General features: G+C 45.6%; 1 protein-coding gene across 5 annotated transcripts in view; it reads left to right on the top strand.

Moving 5' to 3' along the window:
• KMT2E (lysine methyltransferase 2E (inactive)) overlaps positions 1-15,623 on the top strand; it is a 1,466,695-nt gene that overhangs the window by 479,011 nt on the left and 972,061 nt on the right. The gene's annotated exons all lie outside the window — the stretch shown is intronic.

Genomic DNA, 15,623 nt, shown 5'->3' with positions numbered 1-15,623 from the left:
AATGAATGAGAGAGAAGGTATGCATGTTACAGGCCTTTCAGATGGCAGATGTGATGCTTTGGCTTCCGTAGCCCACGACCTTCTTAACTATGACTTTAATTAGTTGGTGCATAATTTTCTCCTTAAAGCATAACAGTGGCGTTTGCATCCGGAGAGATGGTAAGATCATTAATAAAGCTGTTCAGCAGGTGAGGCTGAGTGTCTAACAAATATTTCTACCAGAACCCAGTGTGTCTGACAACGATGTTATGTAAAATCTCTCCAATGACCCCCACATCCAATCCTTTTACCATACTTTGGTAAAGTTGAGGCAGCAACTGTGCTAGCAAGAGATCGTAACCCTGGCTCAAAAGGAGCATGGAAGTTCAACATTAAAACATAGTTCATAGGTTGTTTACTTTTAGCAAAAGGGGTCGTTGTGCCATATTTTTGTACATATTTTCAAAAGTTCAGTTCCTATATATGGTTTGTTTGTAGGTTACTTTACATTACTGATTGATTTCGATTTCCTGACGCAGAAATTGATCAGTCCTCCCAGGCCGACGGATTTTCTCTGTGGGATGATAATTTGTACTGAATTAAAGCCTACCTCCAAGGCTTGTTATTCGAGTTTATGCAAGGTCCCTTTTAATCAGAAATTGTATGCATTTATTTCAAGACTACTGCGTTTATTATAAAGCCCAACACCTAGGGCTGCCTAAGACCATACTTACGTAGGGGAATGAGTAGAATGAATTAATTCAAATAGCTTATACAATTGCAGGCCTGGCATTTGGCATTATTTTAAGTAGCCGAAAATAATTCCCCTCTTGGGTGCCTACTCTGACCCAACCTATAGAATCCTTCAAGTACACATATTCATAAGTTATAGACAGCAGATTCCTTTTTTATTCTCTATAGTGGGTAAATATAATAACTGTGTGCATAGGCAGACTTTCAACAGGACAACGGGAAATTCAGAGACTCTAAAGCCTATTTAAGTTACTGAGAAGCAACATCTTTTGATGTCAAGGAAAATAATAACAGCAGACCGGAGAGTGGGAACAGAATTTTTTTTAAAAAGCCCATGATCATGGATATAGTGGGATGGCTGACTGCCTTCTAGGGGATCCTTATCAATAGACTTAAGGACTGAATAATCCCAGGGGAACCCAGGAAACCTTTTTTGAAAGGAAAAGGAATATAAGACATTGTTAGCCAATAGGCTGCCATTCAGAATATCAGAGAAAAAGGCCACTGTGTCTTTAAGAACCTCACAGTACCCCATGTATCCCATCGTGCCTATTTTGCCCTAGGGAGGTGGTGGTCTAAATGCTAAACGTTAGCCCCTGGGAGGTGGAGGACCCCTGGGTTGCAGGCGGGCTGCATGCCTCCCCCCAACCTCCAAAAAAATCTAAATTACAATGCCTCCGGGACCTGGCCCACCTGGGGTCTTCATTTAGACAAGCGGAGGAGCCTGTGCTTGTTTTTAAAAATTTTGGTAGATCTGCTGCAACTCCTGTCTAAATTATTATTATTATGTTTTTAAATGCTTTTTTGCTCTAAGGGATCCCAGCACCAGAGCTAAGGATCAGGGTGTCCTTACCCTGGCTCCCTTTTTTAAAAATCTTTTTTTTCTGGGACTCGACCGCCACTAGGTAATATATATATATATATATATATATATATATATATATATATCTCGACAGTGACATAAGTCTTTGCGTCGATGAATGGTGTCTTCTGACCGCTGACGGAGAATTCAGCAGCAATGGAAGTCTCAGCATTGGGTGACAAGTGCTCTCTGATGTCATATGATGAGTCAACCCCACCTTCGACGGTGTCTTTGAAGTCTGCGGCGAACAAACCAATATCTTTTTTTACTTCTTGCCATCGACTTGGACTGTAATTGTTTTGATGTCTCCCACAAGGTCTTCCTCTGTGGGGAGTTTTTAGATGAGAAGAGGGCTCTTTAGAGGAAGGCTGATGCCCTCCTAGGCCTCTTGATGACCCAGCTGTCTAGGGGATCCCAGCAACAGAGCTAAGGATCAGGGTGCCCTTACCCTGGCCCCCTTTTTTTTAAATCTTTTTTTCTGGGACTCGACCGCCACTAGGTAATATATATTTCTCTTCCAGGGGATCCTCATCAATAGTCATAAACATTGAATATTCCCACCCCCGTGCGGGGATCCCGGAGCATATGTAAAAACACACATGTATAAGTATGAAATATATATGAAAAAATAACATTTTTAGTGAATAATTTTCATACAAAAATCATGTATACATGTGCTTAATAGCAATTCAGTCTATGTTGATAAACAGGCTGGAATGCTTTATTTCTATGGAGTTTTTTTTGTTATTTTTTTTATTTTTTAAATACATTAACCCTCTCCATTATAATTAAAAAAAATTCTGAAGCCCAATTGGAAGGCACAGAAAATACAAGCAACACATCTGAAAGGAGAAAAACTACATTGAAAATAACAGAGCATTATTAGCCAATAGGCTGCATGCAAGTCAATACAGCAGAACCACAACATTTAGCACTGTGCCTTTAAGACCCTGAGCACCTCCAGTATCCCACCATGCCTCAGGGGTGAAAGTGAGGTGACAGTTGGTTCACAGTTAGTTCAGTTCTTTTTTCCGGCTTCGTCTGAGAGGATCCTGGAGCACTGAGCTCTCATTTTTTCTGAGTTTTTCACAGAAAAATATTCAAAAACCTTGTTTTTTCCACCTACACTCAACGTTTTCACCCTTTTTCTGAGTGAAGGGATTTTTTCCTGTTTGGAAAATGCCTTCTCTTTTTGTGAAGTGCCCTTCCTGTGGGAAGAAGAAGGCCCAGTCGGATCCACACTCTGTCGGCATTGTGTGTTTGCCTCAGAGCCACTGCCCTGCCACCTGCAGATATTGTAAAAACATGTCTAAGAGGACTCTGAAGGACAGAGAGAAGATACAATTTCACGGGCTTCATGAGAGGCAAAAAACATCCTCCTCTTCTCTTCCCAGACCTTCTACAAGCCATTCTCATGAGCGACAGGCTAGATCGACGTCAGCTGGTAAGAAAATACCTGATTGTTCTCCGTCGACGTCATCGCTGCCGCCGTTGCATCATCGGACTTTATCCCCGTTGACGGCGGGCCGAACAGCGTGGAAGGATACGATGTTGAAAGCTCATCTCCCTCATCGGGACAGATCTCCGTCGACGGCAACCCACTGATCGATGTCGAGCCAGCACCGGAGTGCTCATACGCCGTCAAAGGCGTTACAACCCTCGACGGCAAGTAAGACGACGTCGAGTTCGCCCCATCGTGCGGAGCAGAGACTTCCGTCGTCAGCAGCCCATCACTCGACGGCGAAGCACACAACGTCGAGTCGTCCACATGGGAAGGACCTTCTGTCGCCGTCGAGGCGCTCGACGTTAAGACCTGAGCAGCCTATGGCACATTCGGGGCCTCCTTCGACGTCGGTACACCGATCGACGTCGAGACAGCTGCCACCTGTCTCTCAAGGAGGAGAGAATCAGCAACCACCGGCCGACAAAAATCTAACTCCACCAAGTCCAGTGGTCTCTATAAGGAGCGGATCGTCCAGACGTCAAGGGCCTCATCGCCACGGCACATCTCGCCCATAAATCTATCGCCTAGGTGGTTGGAGAGCCTTAACAAGGCACTGGCTTCTCCAGACTCTCAGTACTCACGCATGTACTCACCATCAGCGTCACTACCGAGGACACTATCGCCAACGGCGCATACAGAGCGGGCTCGCTCTACGTCTCTGGTCTATCCCTAGGCCTCAACGCACTCCCACAAGATCTCGGAGCAGGTCATGCTCCCGGAGGAGGTCTAGATCAAGGTCGCGCCATCAGCGAAGGACCCCTTCTTGGTCCACATCGTCGAGGTCTTCCATAAGAGTTTACTCCCCGACTCTGACAGACTCTCCACCAGCTAGAGTTTCCCCGGTGGATGATATAACAACCTTCAATGAGGTGCTGCTCAGAGGAGCCCAAAAGCTTAACATTGATGTTCCGGAACCTTCAACTTCCTCATCAGTGATCTTCGAAACCTTGCAGCACAGATCAGCTTCTAGGAAGTTGTTACCACTCGTGCCTGGTCTTCTCCAGCCGACCATGGAGACTTTTCTTACACCAGCAAGCCTGCGTTCAGCTCCTGCTAGGATCCTGAAAAAGTACAAGGCCCCTGATCAGGATCCTTTATTTCTCAGGGCTGATCCACCACCAGACTCATTCATATTAGCCGCAGCCCGCAAGACGTATTCGGTGGCGTCATCGTCAACCGTACCGCCAGACAAGGAGAGCAAACATCTGGACTCTCTGGGTAGGAAGATGTGTGACACATCGACGTCGGTGATGAAGGTCTCCAGTGCCTCAGCACTCCTGGGCAGATACGATCAATCCCCCTGGGATTCTCTAAACAGATTTGCAGAAAAGGTGCCTAGGGAGGACAGGCTGGATTTTCAGGAGATCCTTCAGGAGGGGAGTTTGGTGGCCAATCAAATCATCAGCGCAGCTGCAGACAGCACGGACTTGGCGGCCCATGGATATGCGCATGGGGTTTGCGCAAGAAGATATTCCTGGCTGAGGCTCACTGGGTTAAAGCAAGAGGCGCAACATCGTATCATGAACCTTCCGTTTAACGGGAACTCGTTATTTGGTGCCCACACTGATGACCAGATGGCACGTATGAAGGTGGAGGTCGACACGATGAGGGCAGTCGGTCTAGAAAGACGGAAAGATTTCAGAAGGCTATATAGACCTTACGACAGGCACACGTTCCAACAGAGTGTTCAAACCCCTCATTGGTCCCAGAGAGCACAACAGAAGCAAGGGCGTCCTCTTTTCCAGTTTCGCAAGGCCGCAAGAGATCGAGAATCAAGCAGACCTCAGCAGTCTACCCCCAAAACATCCGCCAAACAATGAGGGTTCACTTCCCTTAATCCTGTCCACCACTCCGGTTGGGGGAAGTATCACAGAGTTAGCTCACGAGGGGCATGGCATAACAAGAGACAAATGGGTGCTGAGCATTGTAGAGAATGGCTACTCTCTTCTTTTCTGACACCCTCCACCTCATTTACCACCAAACTGATCGAAGCCTGCACACATGGACTTACTACGCAAAGAAGTTCGCATCCTGTTAGAAAAAAGAGCGATAGAAAAGGTGCCAGCCGCTCAAAGGGGAAAGGGAGTATACTCCCGATACTTTCTAGTAGCAAAAAAGGGTCGGGAAGGAGTCTTCAGACCTATTCTAGATTTGAGGCTGCTCAACAAGTTAATCCGGAAGCAAAAGTTCAGGATGCTGGCTCTTCATCAGATATTCCCTCAGCTGCATTGAGGAGACTGGATGTGCTCCATAGATCTGCAGGATGCGTATTTTCATATTCTGATTGTGCCCAAACATTGAAAATTCCTTCCGTTTTTATAGCCTCTCAACACTATCAGTTCAGGGTGCTACCTTTCGGCCTCAAATCTGCCCCTCGCACATTCTCCTAGTGTGTAGCAACGGTAGCGGCACATTTACGGAAGCAGAAGATCTTCATTTATCCATACCTGGATGATAGACTACTGAAAGCCACCTCTCCAGAACAGGCGAAAAGACATCTAAGCATGGTCCTCAGTACTTTCTGCTCTCTAGGTCTGCAAGTCAACTTCCAAAAGTCCACTCTCATCCCATCTCAGACCCTCCACTACCTGGGGGCGATACTGAATACAAAACTAGAAAAACTCTATCCTTCGGAGAAACGACTATCATCAATAATGAGGAAGTGTCACAATCTTCTTGGTTCCCCCGCGCCTACGGTCCGTCAGGTGACATCTCTGTTGGGCTCCATGGCCTCTTGTATTTTCATTGTCCTGAATGCCAGGCTACATATGAGACCTCTTCAAGAGACTCTAGAAGAGCAGTGGAATCAGCACACAGGCCAATGGGAGGGCACGATACTTCTTCCTATCTGAGTACGGCAATCATTGCAATGGTGGACGCGCAGACATCACCTGTCAGTAGGGGTTCCGTTTCACCAGCCAATTCCTTCCGACACTTTAGTAACGGATGCATCGCTGCAGGGCTGGGGGAGCTAACCTGGGTTACCTTCAAGCTCAGGTCTTGTGGTCCAGCAAAGAGAAGACTTACCATATCAACCTGCTGGAGCTCAGAGCGGTTCACCTGGCTTTCAAATCATTTGCACCATCGATTCAGGGAAAGTCTCTGCTGGTACAGACGGACAATACAACGACAATGTATTATCTAAACAAACAAGGGGGTACAAGATCCCGCCTCCTGTCTCGGGAGTCTCAAACCATTTGGCACTAGCTGATAGCGAGAGGAATGTCTCTGACAGCAATCCACCTCCCAGGGCAACAAAACGTAGAGGCAGATTTCCTAAGCAGGACCCTCGCGGATGCTCACGACTGGGTTCTTCACGACGAGGTCGTCGCAGACATCTTCCTTCAGTGGGGTCAGCCTCAGTTAGATCTGTTTGCAGACGAAGTAAACAAAAAATGCCCAGACTTCGCGTCCAGGTTCTACAGTCCAGGGACTCGAGGGAATGCCCTGTTGATAGACTGGTCAGGGATATTTCCACCGATCCCCCTGATACCAGCGGTGATCAACAAACTCTACAGGTCCAACACCAGAATGATACTCATAGCCTCGCAATGGCCTCGACAATTCTGGTACACAGATCTTCTCAAGTTGTCAGAGCAGCCGCACAAGAGGCTGCTGTGCAGACCGGATCTTCTTTGCAGGCTAGGGGGCAAGATTCTTCACCCCAACCTTCCCTCTCTAAGCTGGACGGCATGGCTCCTCAATTCCTGCAGTATGGGCATCTAGGGCTCTTGCAGGAATGTATGAACATATTAAAGGAGTCCAGAAGGCCGTCCACGCAATGCTTCTACGCGTTCAAGTGGAAGAAATTCTACATGTGGTGTCGACAGCAGGGTCATAATGCTATTCTGGCTCAGGAGGGGGTCATATTGTCTTACCTGCTCCATCTGGCGAAATCAGGACTGCAGTTTTCCTCTATTAAGGTACATTTATCTGCCATTACAGCTTATCGTAAGTCGCCCTCTCAGAAATCCTTCTTTACCATGCCAGTAGTCAAGGATTTCTTAGAAGGTTTAAAGAAAGTTTTTCTACCCATTCGAAAACCCTCACCTCCATGGGAGCTGAACATAGTGTTATCTAAACTCATGGCCCCTCCTTTCGAACCTATCCACAAAGCTTCCTTGCAGCACCTTACGTGGAAGACAGCGTTTCTCGTAGCCATTACTTCGGCTAGGAGGGTTAGTGAGATTCAGGCTTTGTCCTCCAGAGAACCGTACACGGTTTTCCATGATAATAGAGTTGTCTTGAGAACTCATCCATCATTCTTACCGAAGGTGGTGTCGAATTTTCACATTAATCAGACTATATTGCTCCCAACTTTTTTCCCCAATCCGGGTACGCCGGCGGAGAAAGCTTTGCACTCCCTGGATCTTAAGAGCGTGCTAAAATTTTACCTGGATAAGACCAAATTAATTAGACGATATGACCACCTGTTTGTAAACTATGGACACATGAGGACAGGCGATGCTGCCTCAAAACTAACTATTTCTAGATGGATAGTCTCATGTATAGTAACTGCATATCAATTGGCTAACAAACAGTTATCGGCTAGGCCTAAGGCTCATTCAACAAGAGGAAAAGCAGCTACTGCTGCCCTCCTTAACAATGTTCCGATCTCTGAGATCTGTAAGGCCGCTACATGGAGATCTGTACATACGTTTACTAGGCACTACTGTTTAGATTCAGATGCCAAAGCAGACGCACAAGTTGGTCAAGCGTCTCTGAGAAATGTATTTGCATAGTGTATGATTTTTCCTGCACTTCTACTAGACAGTCCGCAGGGATAAGGGATACGCTTGCTAATCTATTCAATGTTTATGACTATTGATAAGGATCCCCTGGAAGAGAAGGATAAGTTACTTAGCTGTAAATCCTAGTTCTCTTCCAGGGGTATCCTCATCAAAGTCATAAACAACCCACCCTCCTCCCCGGACGCCAGTCTTCTAGAAGTGCAGTGGAGACCATCTATCTAATCTATAGGTTTATTTGTCACCGTAAAAAAGTACTGAACTAACTGTGAACCAACTGTCACCTCACTTTCACCCCTGAGGCATGGTGGGATACTGGAGGTGCTCAGGGTCTTAAAGGCACGGTGCCACATTTTGTGGTTCTGCTGTATTGACATGCATGCAGCCTATTGGCTAATAATGCTCTGTTATTTTCAATGTAGTTTTTCTCTTTTCAGATGTGTTGCTTGTATTTTCTGTGCCTTCCAATTGAGCTTCAGAAAGTTTTTCAATTATAATGGAGAGTGTTAATGTATTTTAAAAAAAACATAGAAATAAAGCATTTCAGCCTGTTTATCAACATAGACTGCATTGCTATTAAGCACATGTATACATGATTTTTGTATGAAAATTATTTACAAAAAAATGTATTTTTTCATATATATTTCATACTTATACATGTGTGTTTTTACATATGCTCCGGGATCCCTGCACGGGGGCGGGAATATTCAATGTTTATGACTCTGATGAGGATACCCCTGGAAGAGAACTACTAGGATTTACAGTAAGTAACTTATCTATATATATATATATATATATATATATATATATATATATATATATATATATATATATATATATATATGTGTGTGTGTGTTCGATGGCATGTGTAGCCGCAGATACACATGCTGTGCATTATCCTGCCATCTAGTGTTGGGCTCGGAGTGTTACAAGTTGTTTTTCTTCGAAGAAGTCTTTTCGAGTCACGAGACTGAGGGACTCCTCCCTTTCGGCTCCATTGCACATGGGCGTCGACTCCATCTTAGATTGTTTTCTTTCCGCCATCGGGTTTGGACATGTTCCTCTTCGCTCCGTATTTCGGTTCGGAAAAGTTAGTTAGTTATCGGAAAATTTGACGGTATTGTTTGCGGTACCGGGTTAGTGCTAGCACATCGACACTGAAGAAAGAAACGCTCCAGCGGCCCTTCGGGGCTTCCACTTGTCAGCGGGGCCTGGCCGGCCATCTTCAAAGCTCATGGACCGGACCCCCTTCTGCTTCTGCCCCAACTGCCACGCAAAGTATCCTTATACAGACCAACACTTGGTCTGTAAACTGTGTTTGTCTCCTGAACACAAAGAGGATACTTGCGAGGCCTGTCGGGCATTTTGATCCAAGAAAACACTGCGGGATCGAAGAGCTCGAAGACTTTAGATGGCGTCGACACCAGCCGGGCACATCGACGTCGAAGAAGAGGAGAGATTCTCCATTCGAGATTCGGACTCGGACTAGTCCGAGAGTGAGCAGCCGAAGACGCGGCAAACCGTGAGTAAACCAGCAAAAACTCACTCAAAAATAATGAAGGCCAAGGGGACGCCACCGCCAACAGGCCATGGCTTAACCTGAAAACACCTTGACCAAACATCGGCACCGAAAAAGGCCTCCCAGCAGCTGAAGACATCCGACTCCAGTCGAGATACCGGCTCCGAACAAACTCGACACCGAGAGTTTGGCACCCCGAAAGTCAAGAAGGTTTCCTCAGAGCCAAAAAAGACTGACGAAAAAACGTTGGTGCCGAAACATGCGGCCTCGGAGCCGAAAACAGGCTCCTATACAGAAGAACAAGGCCTTTCAACTCAATTACAAGGGCACAGATTTGAACAAGAACTGGGCATGGGAGAGCCAGACCATACCCAGAGGAGGTTGCATATACAAAAAGACACTGGGAGAATCCGAACTCTTCCTACAATAAAAATGAAGCGCTAGCTCGCATTCCAAGAAACTGAAATGCAGCCAAAAGCGAAAGTGGCTAAAGAAAAGACACCACCACGGTTCTCGCCACAGCAATCGCCTTCACATTCGCCACATCTGTCCCCGGTAGCAACACCCCCAATGATGCAGTCACCGACACACACGGGGATGACCCAAGATGACCCGGATGCATGGGATTTGTATGATGCACCAGTCTCAGACAATAGTCCTGATTGCTACCCGGCAAGGCCGTCACCACCTAAGGACAGCACTGCATACATGCAGGTGGTTTCAAGGGCAGCTACATTCCATAATGTAGCATTGCATGCAGAGCCCATAGAGGACGACTTTTTGTTAAACACCCTGTCATCTACTCACAGCCAATACCAAAGCTTGCCACTGCTGCCAGGCATGTTAAAACATGCCAAACAAGTGTTTCAGGACCCAGTAAAAGGCAGAGCCATCACGCCTAGGGTGGAGAATAAATATAAACCTCCCCCTACTGACCCTGTATATATATCACACAACAATTAACTCCTGATTCGGTGGTAGTGGGAGCAGCCCGGAAAAGGGCAAACTCCCAAACCTCAGGAGACGCACCACCACCCGACAAGGAAAGTCGGAAATTCAATGCAGCAGGCAAGTGGGTGGCAGCACAGGCAGCCAATCAATGGCGGATTGCCAATTCTCAAGCTCTACTGGCTCGATATGACAGGGCAGATTGGGATAAAATGCAACATCTCATTCAACACCTTCCCAAAGAGTTCCACCAACGTGCCCAACAGGTTGTTGAGGAGGGCAAAATTATCTCCAACAACCAAATAAGGTCGGCTATGGACTCAGCAGACACGGTGGCAAGGACAGTGAACACGGCAGTAACCATTCGTAGACATGCATGGTAACGGACCTACGGATTTAAGCCAGAAATCCAGCAGGCTGTGCTGAATATGCCTTTCAATGAACAACAATTGTTTGGGCCGGAGGTGGATACGGCAATAGAAAAACTGAAAAAAGACACAGACAAAGCCATGGGCGCGCTCTACTTCCCACAGAGCAGAGGCACTTTTAGGAAGCCGCACTTTAGAGGGGGGCTTCGTGCCCAAACCACAGAGCCTTCCACCTCGCAAGTCAGACCCACATATCAGGGCCAGTATCAAAGAGGAGGGTTTCGGGGACAATATAGAGGTGGACAGTTCCCTAAAGCAAGAGGGAAATTCCAGAGCCCAAAAACCCCACAAACCAAACAGTGACTTCAATATCACAAACCCCCACCACACAACACCAGTGGGGGGGAGACTTACCACATATTAGCACAACTGGGAACACATAACAACAGACGCATGGGTCCTAACCATTATCCAACATGGTTATTGCATAGAATTCCTACAATTGCCACCAGATGTGCCTCCAAGACCACACAATATGTCCAAAAAACACTTAGACCTGTTACAACTAGAAGTCCAAGCATTGTTACAAAAAGAAGAAATAGAACTAGTACCCAACCATCAAAAAGGAACAGGTGTCTACTCCCTGTATTTTCTAATTCCAAAAAAGGAAAAAACACTGAGACCCATATTAGACCTCAGAACACTGAATCTTTACATCAAATCAGATCATTTTCACATGGTGACACTTCAAGACGTGATTCCCTTGCTCAAACAACAGGACTACATGTCAACATTAGATCTCAAGGATGCTTATTTCCACATACCCATACATCCTTCACACAGGAAATACTTAAGGTTTGTAATCCAAGGTGTGCATTACCAATTCAAAGTATTACCATTCGGCATTACAACAGCCCCAAGGGTATTCACAAAATGCCTTCCAGTAGTAGCTGCTCACATCAGGAGATAGCATATGCACGTATTCCCTTACTTAGACGACTGGTTAATAAAAACCAGCACTCAGCAACAGTGTCTTCTACACACACAATACGTCATAGAAACACTACACAAACTAGGGTTCTCCCTAAACTACTAGAAGTCACATCTACAACCGTGCCAAATACAACAATACTTAGGAGCAACAATCAACACACAAAAGGGGATTTCCACTCCAAATCCAGAAAGGGAACAAGCCTTCCAAAATGTAATTTTAAACATGTACCCAAACCAACACTATCAAGTGAGGTTTGTACTGAAACTCCTAGGCATGATGTCTTCATGCATAGCCATTGTCCCAAACGCAAGACTACACATGCGGCCCTTACAACAGTGCCTAGCAACACAATGGACACAAGCACAGGGTCAACTTCAAGATCTATTGTTGATAGAACGACAGACACACTTCTCGCTTCATTGCTGGAATCCTATAAATTTAAACCAAGGGCGGCCATTCCAAGACCCAGTGCCACAATACGTGATCACAACAGATGCTTCCATGATGGGGTGGGGAGCACACCTCAACCAGCATAGTATGCAGGGACAATGGGACGTTCACCAAAAACAACTGCACATAAATCAGTTAGAACTGTTAGCAGTGTTTCTAGCATTGAAAGCATTTCAACCACTGATAGCCCACAAACACATTCTTGTCAAAACAGACAACATGACAACAATGTATTACCTAAACAAATAAGGAGGGACACACTCATCACAACTGTGTCTCTTAGCACAAAAGATTTGTCATTGGGCGATTCACAATCGCATTCGCCTGATAGCACAGTATATCCCAGGGATTCAAAACCAGTTAGCCGACAATCTCAGTCGAGATCACCAACAAACACACGAATGGGAGATTCATCCCCAGGTACTACAAAACTACTTTCTACGCTGGGGAACACCAGAAATAGACCTATTCGCAACAAAAGAAAATGCAAAATGCCAAGACTTCGCATCCAGGTATCCACACCCTCAGTCCAAGGGCAATGTGTTATGGATGAGTTGGTCAGGGAAATTTGCTTACGCTTTTCCCCCTCTCCCACTCCTTCCTTATCTGGTAAACAAATTGAGTCAAAACAGACTCAAACTAATACTAATAGCACCAACCTGGGCTCGCCAACCGTGGTACACAACACTAGTAGACCTTTCAGTAGTGCCTCATGTCAAACTGCCAAACAGACCAGATCTGTTAACTCAACACAAACAACAGATCAGACACCCAAATCCTGCATCACTGAATCTAGCAATTTGGCTCCTGAAATCTTAGAATTCGGACATCTAGACCTTTCACATGAATGTATGGAGGTCATAAAACAAGCTAGAAAACCTACAACAAGACATTGCTATGCAAATAAATGGAAACGATTTGTTTATTACTGCCATAATAATCAAATTCAACCCTTACACGCATCTGCAAAAGACATCGTAAGCTACTTACTGCACTTACAAAAGTCAAAGCTAGCTTTTTCATCCATTAAAATACATCTCACCGCAATTTCAGCTTATCTGCAAACTACGCATTCGACTTCACTCTTTAGGATCCCAGTCATAAAGGCTTTTATGGAGGGCCTAAAAAGAATTATACCACCAAGAACACCACCAGTTCCTTCGTGGAACCTCAACATTGTCTTAACACGACTCATGGGTCCACCGTTTGAACCCATGCACTCATGTGAGATACAATATTTAAAGTGGAAAGTTGCGTTTCTCATTGCCATCACGTCTCTAAGAAGAGTAAGTGAAATACAGGCATTTACCATACAAGAACCCTTTATTCAAATACACAAGCATAAAGTAGTTTTACGAACTAATCCAAAGTTCTTACCAAAAGTCATATCACCGTTTCACTTAAATCAAACTGTAGAACTACCAGTGTTCTTTCCAGAACCAGATTCTGTAGCTGAAAGAGCACTACATACATTAGACATCAAAAGAGCTTTAATGTACTACATTGATAGAACAAAACAAATACGGAAAACAAAACAACTGTTCGTTGCTTTTCAAAAACCTCATACAGGGAATCCAATATCCAAACAAGGCTTTGCCAGATGGATAGTTAAATGTATTCAAACCTGTTATCTCAAAGCAAAAAGAGAACTGCCTATAACACCAAAGGCACATTCAACTAGGAAGAAAGGTGCTACTATGTCCTTTCTAGGAAACATTCCAATGACTGAAATATGTAAGGCAGCCACATGGTCTACGCCTCATACGTTTACCAAACATTACTGCGTAGATGTGTTAACAACACAACAAGCCACAGTAGGACAAGCAGTACTACTAACTTTATTTCAAACACCTTCAACTCCTACAGGCTGAACCACCGCTTTTGGGGAGATAACTGCTTACTAGTCTATGCACAGCATGTGTATCTGCAGCTACACATGCCCTCGAACGGAAAATGTCACTTACCCAGTGTACATCTGTTCGTGGCATGAGACGCTGCAGATTTACATGCACCCACCCACCTCCCCGGGAGCCTGTAGCCGCTTCGAAGTTGATCTTGAACATTTGTAAATTTGTAAATATATCACTTTAAACCACATTATGTACATACATATTTACTCCATTGCATGGGCACTATTACTATAATACACAACTCCTACCTCACCCTCTGCGGGGAAAACAATCTAAGATGGAGTCGACGCCCATGTGCAATGGAGCCGAAAGGGGAGGTGTCCCTCGATCTCGTGACTAGAAAAGACTTCTTCGAAGAAAAACAACTTGTAACACTCCGGGCCCATGACTAGATGGCGGGATGTGCACAGCATGTGAATCTGCAGCGTCTCATGCCACGAACAGATGTACACTGGGTATGTGACATTTTCCATATATATATATATATATATATATATATATATATATATATATATATATATATATATATATGTTCGATGGCATGTGTAGCTGCAGATACACATGCTGTGCACAGTCCGCCATCTGGTGTTGGGCTCGGAGTGTTACAAGTTGTTTTTCTTCTAAGAAGTCTTTTCGAGTCACGAGACCGAGGGACTCCTCCCATTTCGACTCCATTGCGCATGGGCGTCGACTCCATCTTAGATTGTTTTTTTTCTGCCATCGGGTTCGGACGTGTTCCTTTTCGCTCCGTGTTTCGGGTCGGAAAGTTAGTTAGAATCTCAAAAAAAATCGTCGGTATTGTTTGCGTTCGGTATCGGGTTAGTTAGAACAAATCAACACCGAATTTTGAAGAGCTCCGGTGGCCCTTTGGGGTTTTTTCGATCCCCCGTCGGGGCCTGGTCGGCCCGGCCACGTGCGACTTCAAGGCTGATGGAACGGACCCCATTCCGCTTCTGCCCAAAATGCCATAACAAGTATTCGTATACGGATCAGCATCTGGTCTGTAACTTGTGCTTGTCCCCCGAGCACAAGGAGGATACTTGCGAAGCCTGTCGAGTGTTTCGGTCGAGGAAGACGCTGAGAGACCGAAGAGCCAGGAGACTACAAATGGCGTCCACGCTGACAGGTCAAGAACATTTCGAGGAGGAAGAAGAAGCTTTCTCCGTCCGCGAGTCGGATTCTGAAGAACTCGACGCCGAAGAAACACCACAAACCGTGAGTAAGACGTCGAAAATCAAGACTCACGAGAAGTCCACAAAAGCCCAGGGGACGCCACCGCCAACAGGCCATGGCTTAACCCAAAAATTAGGTGACCGATCCAAGGCACCGAAAAAGGGCATGCTGGTGTCGAAGTCATCCGACTCCGGTCGAGATACCGCCACACAGCAACCTCGGAGCCGAGACAGCGGCTCCGAGAAACTTCGGCACAGAGACAGCGGCACCGAAGAATTTCGGCACCGAGACACCACGCCGAAAACAAAGGTTTCTTCGGAGCCTAAAAAGACTTCTGAAAAGGTTTCGGTTCCGAAACATCCAGCCTCGGAGCCGAAAACTAGTTCCTATACAGAGGAACAAGGATTAACCTCCC

This window comes from Pleurodeles waltl, chromosome 4_1, assembly GCF_031143425.1.
Source record: "Pleurodeles waltl isolate 20211129_DDA chromosome 4_1, aPleWal1.hap1.20221129, whole genome shotgun sequence".
In the NCBI taxonomy this organism is placed as follows: domain Eukaryota; kingdom Metazoa; phylum Chordata; class Amphibia; order Caudata; family Salamandridae; genus Pleurodeles; species Pleurodeles waltl.
Note: the sequence above shows the minus strand (reverse complement) of the source record. Positions and strands in the feature narration are given on the sequence as shown.